Here is a 12,605-nt window from a genome sequence, read left to right as displayed (position 1 = left end):
TGTATGTGCTGGACCATGTTTTGGCGTTGCGATCGTGAGTAGACGCGGAGCCTTTGGACCAGTACCAGGAGCCGCCATCTTCTGAGCAGTTTGAGTAGCAGCAGGAGAGTTTCGAGGAAGGCAAGTATAACAAGAACCTCCTATCACTTTTAAATACATTTTCATACTACATTTTAATTCTGTATGCCTATAAGGATTTCCTAGCCACCTTATCCTTTACATTTATACCTTGGGTTGCATTTTGGTTAGTTGTGCTAGGTGCTGCGCTCTCACACATAATGGTCCTTTTTAATTAAACCTGATTAATGGTATATGCAACTTAATTTTGAGAGTGGCCCTCTGTGCTGTGTGCTTGAGCGGCTCACGTCTCGTTAAAAGATGTTTTTGTTAGAAACATGGTTTAGGGGGCCAGCACAGTGCTTAGTGCTTGGTTGGCCACTCTCCATAAGGACCGGTTCATAGAGCGACAACCTGGGACAACCGCGCAACCACAAGACTGGAATGGGACGGTCTTGACTTACTAATTAGGTCGTGTTGGTTCGGGAGTAACTTACCTGCGTGGGCAAGAGGGGTGGTAGGCTTCAATGGTCCCTGCTCCTCCGGCTTGGTCTGTGCTGTGTGCTTGTACCCCCGGAGGTGGGCCCCATCATCGCTGATCCAGAATTCTTAGCGGTTACACCTTACCAACGTGATCCTTTGTAACGGTCTCGTAGTGTGCTTGCTAGCCATCACACCTAAGGAAGTGTGACGAACAACTAGAGTAGCTCACGACTTGTGGGTAAAGTTGTGCAACCTCTCGAGAGTGTAAAACTGATATATCAGCTGTGCTCACAGTCATGAGCGGCCCAGATCCTCCTTTTGATTAGTGGGGTTGTCTACCTTTGATTAGGGAGATTCCCCGGGTGGTTTTGGTTTGGATGGTTTTTCAGTAGTTCTTAATTAATACTGATTAATTTATTATGAAATGTGGGTTTATGGTAATTCATCCACTTGTAGTAATTAGCTTTAATAAAATTTTGCCAAGACTAAAAGCTACTGCAGTTGAGTCAGCTAAACTTTAGAGCCTCATAGTTTGTGTTATACTTGTTGAGTGCGAGTTTGTACTCACACTTGCCTCTCTACTTTTCTGTTCTCTTGGATACCTTCGACCGCTGCTCAGTGCCCGGCAACGTGGAGGACTACGTCAGTGGCTTGGACGACTTCTAGGCGTTTGTCTCCCAGTCGACGTCCCTGTGGCGCCCTACCTTTCATGTACTTCATTTTACGCTTCCGCAACTCTTGAACCGATTCTTGATTTGGTTGTAATAAAATAAATCATTTACGGTTTACGTTATTGTCATTCGTGATATGTGTTGTGATATCTTGATGATTCTGTTGTATATATGCGTGACTTGATCCTGGCGCATATATGATTGCTCGATTTATGTTCTTTATAAATCGGGTGTGACATGATATCGCACATGACCCTATCCATTATCCTTATAGTGATTGCAGAATAATAAACATGAAACTACTATATCGTGCGAGTGACAGGAAATCACTCAACTTTTACCGGTCCTATTTAGCAGAGCATCTATGCGATAAGGACTCGGGTACAATACATTGGATTCCTAGGGATTATGCAACTAGGGTTTCATTTCAACTCCTAGATGTAATGCAGGATATATAATATATAAGTAAATAGTAATAAATTGAAATACTGGGTATGCATTGGGGCTTGCCTTCTTGAGTGGGGTCGGGGGCAGGAGTGTCAAAATTTTCCGAACTTTGGTTCGGAGCTTCAGTTAGATCCTTGGCGACGTTTGTCGGGTCTTCAGAAAACCCTTGATCGGCGACGTTTGTCGGGTCTTCAGAAAACCCTTGATCTATTCCAGGACTAGTTCGTAGTCTCCGTCGTCGAGCGTCGTCGATTCTACATGGTATGCAATGATTTAAGTGAGATGGTGCTTGAGTTAAAGATTTTATTTCACGATAAAGTTGCAATCCAATAATTAATACACATGAATTCATGAAACAAGGAGGGTTAATCTCAAGTTACTATTCACACTTAAGTTATGGTTATAGATGTGACAATCAGGTAATTAGAAAGTTAGACACTAGATTTAGTGTAAAGAGTGTGTGCTTGTTATGGTATGTATGTATAGTACAAAGGATTAAGGGTATATTTGTAATTTCTATAAGATATAGGTCCTTGAATGTAAATAGGGTGAAGTGGAAGATAGCAATAGCATCTAGGGGTGTATTTGTAAATTTTTATGCACTATAGGTTTTTAAGTGCAAAGCGTGTGCTTTGGATATGATCATATAAGCCCTTGAGTAAGGATAAGGGCCTATGTGTAAAAAATACAAGATATAGGGTCTTTTGTGTAAAAAGTTGAGGAGTAAAAGTAACTTTCATGCTTACTTGAGGACTTCTTTGTAAAATTGTTTGTCATCATGACATTTCATGAATATTTGCAAACATATCAAAATTTTGGTTAAAATCTCATTTGGTAAGGATAGGGGTGATTTAAATTTTACCTTGCTTAAAATTCAATTTATACGGTTGCAAACTTCGAGTTTTTGAATTTAAACCCTAAAGCAATGTTGTAGAGTTTGAAAAGTTACACATTTTATATTTTGGTCATTATTCCATTAGAACCCTGTATCAGTGGGAAATTTAACTTCACAGTCAGGCCCTTAAAGTTTTTGTAATTAGCAGATAAGTCCTTGGCGCTCTCCCACCCTTCTTCTTCCTCTGGCAGTTCATCTGCTCCTCTGTTTTCCTGTTCCCCGCTGCCGTTCCTCGGTTTCCAGTCACTGCAGTGCAGCCCCCTTGCCCTCTCACCCTCGTGCGCCGCCCCTAGCCCTGCCCGCCGCCTTAGCCCGCCTCCGTGGCCCCTTCCTGCTCTGCCACGCGCGCGCCACCGGCCGCCTGAGCGCCGCCAGTACTGCCACCTCCACGCCGCCGTGGTCCTCGGCCTCGCGCCCCTCCCTTATCTTCTCCTCTCTATAAGTAGCTGCCCTGAGACCTCCTGAAGCTAATCCCCTACTCCCTTGCGCCTTTCCCTCGCCGGAGCGCTGCTCCCAGCACCACCACACCGCCGCCACTACTGCCTTCCGCTGGCGACCCCCTTCCCGACCTCCCCGAGCCCGGCCAAGCCCTCAAACGAGTATGTCTCGGTGTCCTCTTCCTCCCCACCCCCTTCCCCTTGCCATCCGAGCTCTCACATCGCCGGATTTGAGCTCAACCGAGCTTGCTCCGGCCGGCCATGGCAGGAGGACCTATCTGCGAAGATTCAATTCTTTCCGAGGGTCTAAATGAAAGATTTCGATTCTTTCTCCTTTCTAATGTGCTGAACTTTGAAAATTCCTAGGAAATCATAGAAAACTCAAAAAAATATAAAACCTGTTCCACCTGAATCCTTGTTTCAAACTCTATCACTCTTGTTTTGTGACCATGTTATGAAAGTATGTGGTTTGTGCTGTGTTTAAAATAGAAGTAAATGAATGCTTGTTATTTCATGTGAGTGGTATTGCTGACTTGTAAATTCAATAGAAAATTGTAGGAAATTCCAAAAATTGCAAAACCAGTTTTGTTTGAAACTAGATTTTGAAATCTACAACTTCTATTAAGTGAGTTTGATATGAAACCAAATAGTTTTGAATCTATATTAAATCTAAAATAAGAGAGTGTAATATCTATAGCTCCTGCATGTTAACTTTGTTGATCCTGATTTTTGATATGCAATCTCCATAGATTAAGTATGAATTGATGTGGAATTTTCAAATCTAATCTTATTTTGTAATCTAATTCTTTTAAGTTGATTAATTCAATTGGTTTTATAGTAAAATTTACTAAGTTCATTCAGTAAAGCTTATCTAATTAGATCTTTTGGTCAAAATCTTTTAAGTATGCAATGGATCTGTGTTCAAATTTTCAAAACTTTATAACTTTAATTATCCAAGCTTCACATTTAAATTTGATTTGATTTTGAGTATTTTAATTCTTGTTTACGAATAAATCAATGATATAGTCATGAGTTGAATGATTATGATTCAAAGCTTAGGTTCCTTTTTGTACCATGAGTTCTGGAGTGTTAGCCTTTTAGATTGCATCTTTACCGTGAAATGGGATGAAAATGTATGCATCCATTGAACTCCATCTTGCATATCATGTAGTCTCGACCACTCTCGCCGACGGAAATTACCAGCTAATCCCGGAACCAGAAGGAGGATGTTCTGAAGACCCTAAGGACTTCGTCAGGGGATTCTTTGAAGATCCGAACCAAAGTTCGGATGTTATTAACTTGACTAACCCCAGCCCTACCAGTAAAGGCAAGCCCCGGTGCACATCCCAATATTTCAAGTTATTACAATTTCATTATTATATTATATATCTTGCATTATGTCTAGGAGTTGAGATGAAACCCTAGCTGCATAAGATCTTAGGAAACCAATGTATTGTACCCGAGTCCATACCGTTTAGATGCTCTGCTAAATAGGACCGGTAGAAGTCGGGTGATTTCCTGTCACTCGCGCGATATAGGAGTTGTAATGTTTACATTCCTGTTATCACTATAAGGATGACGGACGGGAGTTTTGTGAGGTATCATGGTCGAAATGATACCCCGTCTGTGTTGATGAATCTGATAAGGTCGCAGTGTGTGGTAGTGCGGGTTAAGCGTTTGAAAGTACTAGTCACATGCCGCGAAATATGGTAAGCGGTAAGCCTAGTAACCAATCAGCCCGAGTAGTGGACATACCTCCCACCACATGTATTTGGTTCTTCTGGTTTCTTGGTTCGACTGGGGAATACGTGTTGCAAGGGCAACCAGGAATACGGGTTTTGTAGTCGCGCTACAGACGTATGTCCTGCACTTTGGTAGTGCGTATGGTCCTGCAGTCGCTTGTGGTGGACCTGTCCACGAGTCGGAATGAAAGGCAAACGGTTGCTTCGGAACTATCGTTGGATATTCCAAGCGTGTGAGTTAGGTTTACCTTGCAAGGTTAAAAATTCGATTCAGAATCGTCCGCTTCTCACGAAGATTGAGACTGCTTGATCCCTTTACCACATAGAGTAACAAGAGCAATGTTAAGATTATCAAAGAAGATGTTTGGCTAAATATATTATCATGCTTGAATAGTGATAGGTGCTTACCTAGAATGGATAATCAACTAGAACCTGAAAGCTAAAACTTGAAATTAAGGATCTATTCTTTGTTGCTTTTCAGCTGAAACTAAACCCAGAACCATTATAAGCTTTCATAAGTCTAGTTATGGGCTAAGTATACCCAACCCCGGGTAAGCCTTGCTGAGTATCAGTATACTCAGCCTTGCTAGTTATATGTTTTTCAGGTAATGCCTTTGAAGATTCTACTCTTCCCCTGTCTTGGCCCTGTGCTCTTCCAGATGGTTGGTTCGTGGAATGGAATCCGTCCCCGGCCAACATTGAGGATACCGAGTGATGTCGTGCCCGGGCTTAGCATGACATTCATCTTGACGACGTATCATAAATCATCGCGTATGTTTTCCGCTGCCAAAAACCATAGCTTTAACAGTTTGTAATCTTCTCTCTAAATTTGAAACTTCGTACTTCTTTTGGAAACTCTTGTAATGTAATCCTCTGTGATGTAAAATATGATGGTGATTGTATCTCTGGACTCACCTTCGTGTGAGGTAACCTTATTTGATCCTGTGTATCGGTGGTTTCTCGGGACGTTACCCGACAGGCTAAGGGATTATACCGTTTGAAGCACGTTGGAGCCCTCGGGAGTGGACTCGCGTACTTGAGCCGGTATAATTCAGGTTGGTTCTGCCACAATAGCACTGGAATTACTGAAAACAGAAACAAAAACATTTGAATTTGAATTCAAACTTCAAGTTTAAATTCAAATCTTAGGTAAATAGAATTATAAAGACTTGAAAATCTAATTATGAACTAATTATCAATATATTAGATTATGATAAAAAGATCTAAATAAATAAGCTTTAGGAACATGCTTAATTAATTTCAAATCATTTCAACTTGAATTGCCCAAATTTAAAAGAACTTAAACTACAAAATAATACTAAGTTTGAAACTTTTACACTAGCTTACACATGATCTAAAGATGCTACTTACCAAAAATCTTAAGAAGCTAAGCTTGTATGTAAGAGTTATGTATAAAATACCCCTTTTACTTTGATTTAAAATAGATTCAAAAGTATTTAGTTTCATACTCAACTCTATTAATAAAAGTTGTAGATTTTGATTTCTAGTTTCTAACAAAACTAGTTTGACAATTTTTGGAATTTCCTACAATTTTCTATCGATTTTACAAGCTAACTGCCTGGCTCACATAAAATAACAAGGACGTTTACATAGAGGCCCCTATGGGCACTATTCCACAGAGTCTTCAGCCTTGCAGATAGCCCCCTTGGCTTTTGCATCTTCCAACCCGAGGTCCCTGACCGTGGTCAGAGGGGGAACGCGAGAGTTGACCGGCCAAATCGGGCGACGGCGATCGCCGGTGGCGAGGGGAAAGGGATGGGGAGGCATCAGTGAGCCGTTGCGCACTTGGAGACGCTTGGGATCGGGCGGGGGCAACCTGTGGCGGCGGTGCGACAGAGACAGGTGGCCTGCGGCGGAGGTGAATAGTGGGGGCGGCGGTCCGGTGGTCGGGGGTGGCGAGGATGAGGCCGGGGAGCTTCAAGGCGATGTGGAGAAGCTAGAGGCGAGCTCAATTGGGGTCGAGAAAGGTCGGGAGTAGGTGTTCCACGGCGGGCAGAGGTGGTGGCGGGTGGAGATCAATGGCGACCATCGAGAGACCAGTGTAATGCACTAGGGAAACAATTAAGGGGTCATGGAGGTTCACTGAGTCACAAGGACTCTAGCTGTAGGGTCGTTGTGGTGTGGGGATGACCAAGGCAGCCGGCCCACGGTGAGCAGGAGGCGGCGGCGGGCGGCGCTGGTCGGCAATGGTGCTCTGGTCGGAGTTAGAGGGCGGCTGGGAGTTGGGAGGCACAAGCAAGGACCGGGGAAACTTTCTAGGGGGTCGGAGGGCAATGGACACTCGGTGGTGGCGGCCCACGGCGACCCGTGGTTCACCGGAAAAGGGGATCGAGCGGTGGAGGCGATTGGGGCTCGGGATGCTTACGGCAAGGGAACCAGGAGTGTAATTGGAGCAAGTACAAGCTGCTTGCGTTGCTGAGCAGAAGGGAGAGGAAGATAAGGCAAGCACGCGCGCGAAATACTGCGGCGGCGAGGTGGCGGCCGGCGGGGGCTCGGGGAGGCCGTGGCGCACGCAAGACAGGACAGCGAGGGAGGGCTAGAGCGGCGGGCAAGGTCTGGGCGACGCGTGGGGAGGGCGGCAGCAGGAGGTGGATCGGCGGTGGCCTGCGCAGCAGCGACAGCGAGGTGCTCTGCATCGGCGGCAGGGAGCAGCAGAGGTGAAGGGGAGCGCCAGAGGAGGAAGGAGAGAGGGGGGTCCGGGGGCCTGTTTGGAAATTCTAGAAACTCCAGGGTCTTCTTAGTAAAGCAAGATTCCCCACTAATCTAAAGGTCTAATGAGGAAATGCCTAAAATGAAAGTTGGAGAGTTTTTCAAACTCTACAACATTGCTTTAGGGCTCAAGTTCAAAAATCCAAAGCTTATATCTTTACATGTTAAATTTTGAACAAAGGTTGGATTTGAATTACTTTTGTGCTTACTGAAATATATTTCTTGTAGTTTTGAACATGTTTGCAAGTTTTTATGGAAGGTCATGATGACTTACATTCTTACATTTTGGCCCTAAGTAAACTTTAGAAGTTACTTTTGTACTTCAATTATTTTGCATAAAAGAACCTATACCTTAATTTTAATCACATCTAGGTCCCTCTTTTTACATAAGGACCCATTTTTTTCCTATAATTTAACCTATATTTTGCAATGTCTTTCCTATGGTGATACAAATTTAACACCTAGTGTCACATTTTTCCTAGGTTTTGATGCTACCTCCCATCCTTACCCAATTAACACTAAAGGACCTATATTTTTTAGAATTTGCATAGATGCCCTTTTTCCCTTTTGCATTAACATTTAAACACATATGCACAAAAACAAAGCATGTACATTTTACACTAAAATTTTGCGTATTATAATCCTAATATCTGAATGTCACAGCCTTCCACACTAAAAAGAATCTCGTCCCGAGATTCCAGAACATAATGGACTTGGATGATTAAGTTTGGATGTTGGCTTGAAGGAAGTCTAGGAAATTATGTTGAAGATAGGATTCAGTTTCCCACGTGGCTTCTTCTTCTGTATGATGGTTCCACTGAATCTTGAACATCCTAATGGTTTCTCTTCTAGTGCTTCTTTCTTTGGTGTCTAATACTCTTATTGGATGTTCGGTTTGGGTTAGATCAGGTTTGATTTCGATGGCATGGGAATCGGTGATCTCGGTAGGGACTTTGACGCATTTTCTAAGTTGAGATACATGGAAGATGTTATGGATGGCCGCTAATTGAGGAGGGAGTTGAAGACGGTAAGCTACGGGTCCACAGATTTCAAGGATTTCAAAGGGTCCAATGTATCGAGGAGCAAGTTTCCCTTTTACGCCAAACCTTTGAATACCTCGGGTAGGAGATACTCGAAGATATACGAAGTCTCCGACTTGAACCTATAAGGGCCTTCTTCGTATATCAGCGTAGCTTTTCTGTCTAGATTGAGCTGCCTTCAGATTTGTCTGTATAATCCTCACTTTTTCCTCTGCTTCAGTGACAAGGTCCGGTCCAAAGATTTTACGCTCGCCGGTTTGTGACCAACTCAAAGGAGTGCGGCATCAGCAACCGTATAATGCTTCAAACAGGGCCATTTTGAGACTGGTTTGATAGCTATTGTTGTACGAGAATTCTGCCAGTATTCCTGAAATGACCCTGCGCGATACTGGTCAACTGACCCATACCGCGACGCAGTAAAAGTTGATAGTGATGCTGAACGTTCATGAATCTGGTAACACCTTGAAGTGCTTCTTCTGCTGAGCCTTCTAACCTGTGACTTTCTGGGACTACCCTGAGATTCCACTCAGGATTGTTAGGATCGGTTGTAGAGAATAGACCGATAGGTTGTCCCACAACATTCATTGGGTGCTGTTTGCAGAAGAGGTAAATGGCTTCGAGGGCGGCTTCCTCAATAGTGTCTACTATATGGTAACCCACCACATCAACTTCGATGGGCTGCCATTGGGAGCGGAAGGCATGTTGAGGAATAGTCATTCTGACTCGACATTGACAAACACCTTCTTCCTGGTATTCCACTGCATCATACTGTGGGGGTTTGGTATAGCAGAACGAACGTAATGATTCCCAGAGAAGACGAGGAAAACCCTCCCAGTGCAAGGCATTAGTGTGGAGATGCCCTGCAGGATCCCAAAAGATGTTGGAAGGGGCTGCCATCTGCAACAAGAATGCAAATGGTGAGACTTATTTACCCTGCTAAGAACTCACAAGGTAAATGGAACAAGATAATCAATTCTGATAACAGCAAAGACTGGAAATCAGATGGATGCTTAAGGTACTCAACTTAGAACTACCACAAAAATCCTAGTAACCCATTCTAGAGATAAGCAACACACTATTCATCCTTAATAGAACCAAAACATACATTAAATTCATGTATTTGATGATGGATTATGCATGCACGCACTATTTGACATCTCAACCAAAAACAACTGCCGAATATCTTCGGACTTACGTGGTTAATTTCGGTGGCAAAACATATACGACTCTCCCTATTAACTAGTCGATAAATCCTATCCATCTTAACCTATTAATCGTGGTTAGTGTACCTGCAAAGACCGCATATATATAACATGAACCTTTCGTGGCAGCACAACATGAAAGCGTTCCCAAACAGTACTGTTTACTATAGAAACAGCATCTGCACAATTACCGCCGTACAGACAACGTTAACATACGTTGTTAAACAACGTATTTACGGGGGTACCGCAAAATGCGGGGGTATGAACAGCAATCGCCATACCCTGCGCCGAACCATATACTCCCAATATAACCAACCTAAGTTGATATATTGGCAGCATCTCAAGTAGGCCACTGCTTGAGAAACAGCGTTCGGTTCGCATCACCGACAGGAAGGCTAACTCCCCAGTTAGCTGAGGATCCTTACCTTCTTACCTGACCATCGAAGGTGTCGTTACAGATAGTAAAGTTGGGTTGTGCATGAATTTAGTTTTTGACGGAAAGTAGTGCTGCAAGTCAGAACTATCTGTATATATATATACTAATAGCCACCTGATCATTCCCATATAAGTCCCTAGGGCTTTACGATCTAAGCACAACCTTAACGATTCCAACGCACATTGTAAACTCATTTGTTTGGCCAATTTTATCCTGAAAACACATTTTAAGAGCTACTGCAGTTATAAAGGTAAACCTACAGCTCTGATACCAGCTGTGGCAGAACCGCCTGAATTATTCCATCTCAAGTGCGCTAGTCATCGTTATCCAGCTGATACTAACTCAACGCACTTCAAACGGAACAATCCATTGGTCTGTCGGGTCTCCGCCCAATACAACCACGGTTCAACAGGACCGAAGTAGGTTTACCTCGCACGAAGGTGAGTTTACAACGCAACCGCTCACCAATTTATAATTTACAACATATTAAATGTTATTACAAACCATTCCAAACTTTAGGTAAATTTATACAAACGTTTCCTAAAGTAACAAGCTAAAAGCTTGCTCAGGTTTACAGCAGAAGGAAACATAAACACGCGACTAAACACGTCGCGAAGGTTGACACCGTACTCAGCCCAAAGCTTGGTGTCACTCAGGAGGGTTACTGCCAGCCGGGGATGGATCCCACTCCACGGACCAGCCAAAAGGAACAGAAGTTGGCCATGCAGGGTTATCCGTGGGGTTCTCGAAGGTCATACCTGAAAAAATTTTCTAGCAAGACTGAGTATACTAATACTCAGCAAGACTTACCCGCTTCGTGGTATACTTAGCCAGATAACTAGACTCATGAAGGCATTACAAAGGTTCTGGGTTTATTTTCAGCTGAAAAGCAACAAAGAGTAGGATCTACTCTCAAATTTTAGCTTTCAAGATTCTAGTTGATTATCCGTTCTAGGTAAGCATCTGCACTAAGCAAGCAAAGTTGAGATTAACTTTCATCAAGATAATTCCATTTAGAATTACACTTCTTACTCTATGTGGCAGAAGGAATAAGCAGTCTCAATTTCTGCGAGAGACGGACGATTCTGAATCGAGTTTCATCCTTGCAAGGTAAACCTAACTCACACGCTTGGAACATCCAAAGATTGTTCCGAAGCAACCATTTCCCTCATATCGCACATGACCCTATCCATTATCCTTATAGTGATTGCAGAATAATAAACATGCAACTCCTATATCGCACGAGTGACAGGAAATCACTCAACTTTTACCGGTCCTATTTAGCAGAGCATCTATGCGATAAGGAATCGGGTACAATACATTGGATTCCTAGGGATTATGCAACTAGGGTTTCATTTCAACTCGTAGACGTAATGCAGAATATATAATATATAAGTAAATAGTAATAAATTGAAATACTGGGGTATGCGTTGGGGCTTGCCTTCTTGAGTGGGGTCGGGGGCAGGAGTGTCAAAATTTTCCGAACTTTGGTTCGGAGCTTCAGTTAGATCCTCGGCGATGTTTGTCGGGTCTTCAGAAAACCCTTGATCTTGTTCCAGGACTAGTTCGTAGTCTCCGTCGTCGAGCGTCGTTGATTCTACATGGTATGCAATGATTTAAGTGAGATGGTGCTGGAGTTAAAGATTTTATTTCACGACAAAGTTGCAATCCAATAATTAATACACATGAATTCATGAAACACGGAGGGTTAATCTCAAGTTACTATTCACACTTAAGTTATGGTTATAGCACTGGAATTACTGAAAACAGAAACAAAAATATTTGAATTTGAATTCAAACTTCAAGTTTAAATTCAAATCTTAGGTAAATAGAATCATAAAGTCTTGAAAATCTAATTATGAACTAATTATCAATATATTAGATTATGGTAAAAAGGTCTAAATAAATAAGCTTTAGGAACATGCTTAATTAATTTCAAATCATTTCAACTTGAATTGCCCAAATTTAAAAGAAGTTAAACTACAAAATAATACTAAGCTTGAAACTTTTACACTAGCTTACACGTGATCTAAAGATGCTACTTACCAAAAATCTTAAGAAGGTAAGCTTGTATGTAAGAGTTATGTATAAAATACCCCTTTTACTTAGATTTAAAATAGATTCAAAATTATTCAGTTTCATACTCAACTCTATTAATAAAAGTTGTAGATTTTGCTGGTGACGGAATTGGTTCTGCTGGGCCTAACCATATACTCCCAATATAATCAACTTATCGTTGGTATATTGGCAGCATCTCAAGTAAGCCACTGCTTGAGAAACAGCGTTCGGTTCGCATCACCGACACGAAGGCCAAGCTCTCTCAGTTGGCTAAGGATCCTTACCCTCTTACCTCATCGTCGAATGCGTCGTTACAGAATATAAAGTTGATTGTGCTCAAAAAGTAAGTTTTTATAGAAATGTAGTGCTGGAAGTTAGAGTAGTACTATAAGTGTACTGTATATATG

This window comes from Panicum hallii, chromosome 6 (genome assembly GCF_002211085.1).
Source record: "Panicum hallii strain FIL2 chromosome 6, PHallii_v3.1, whole genome shotgun sequence".
Taxonomy (NCBI): Eukaryota; Viridiplantae; Streptophyta; class Magnoliopsida; order Poales; family Poaceae; genus Panicum; species Panicum hallii.
This window is presented reverse-complemented; position numbering follows the sequence as displayed.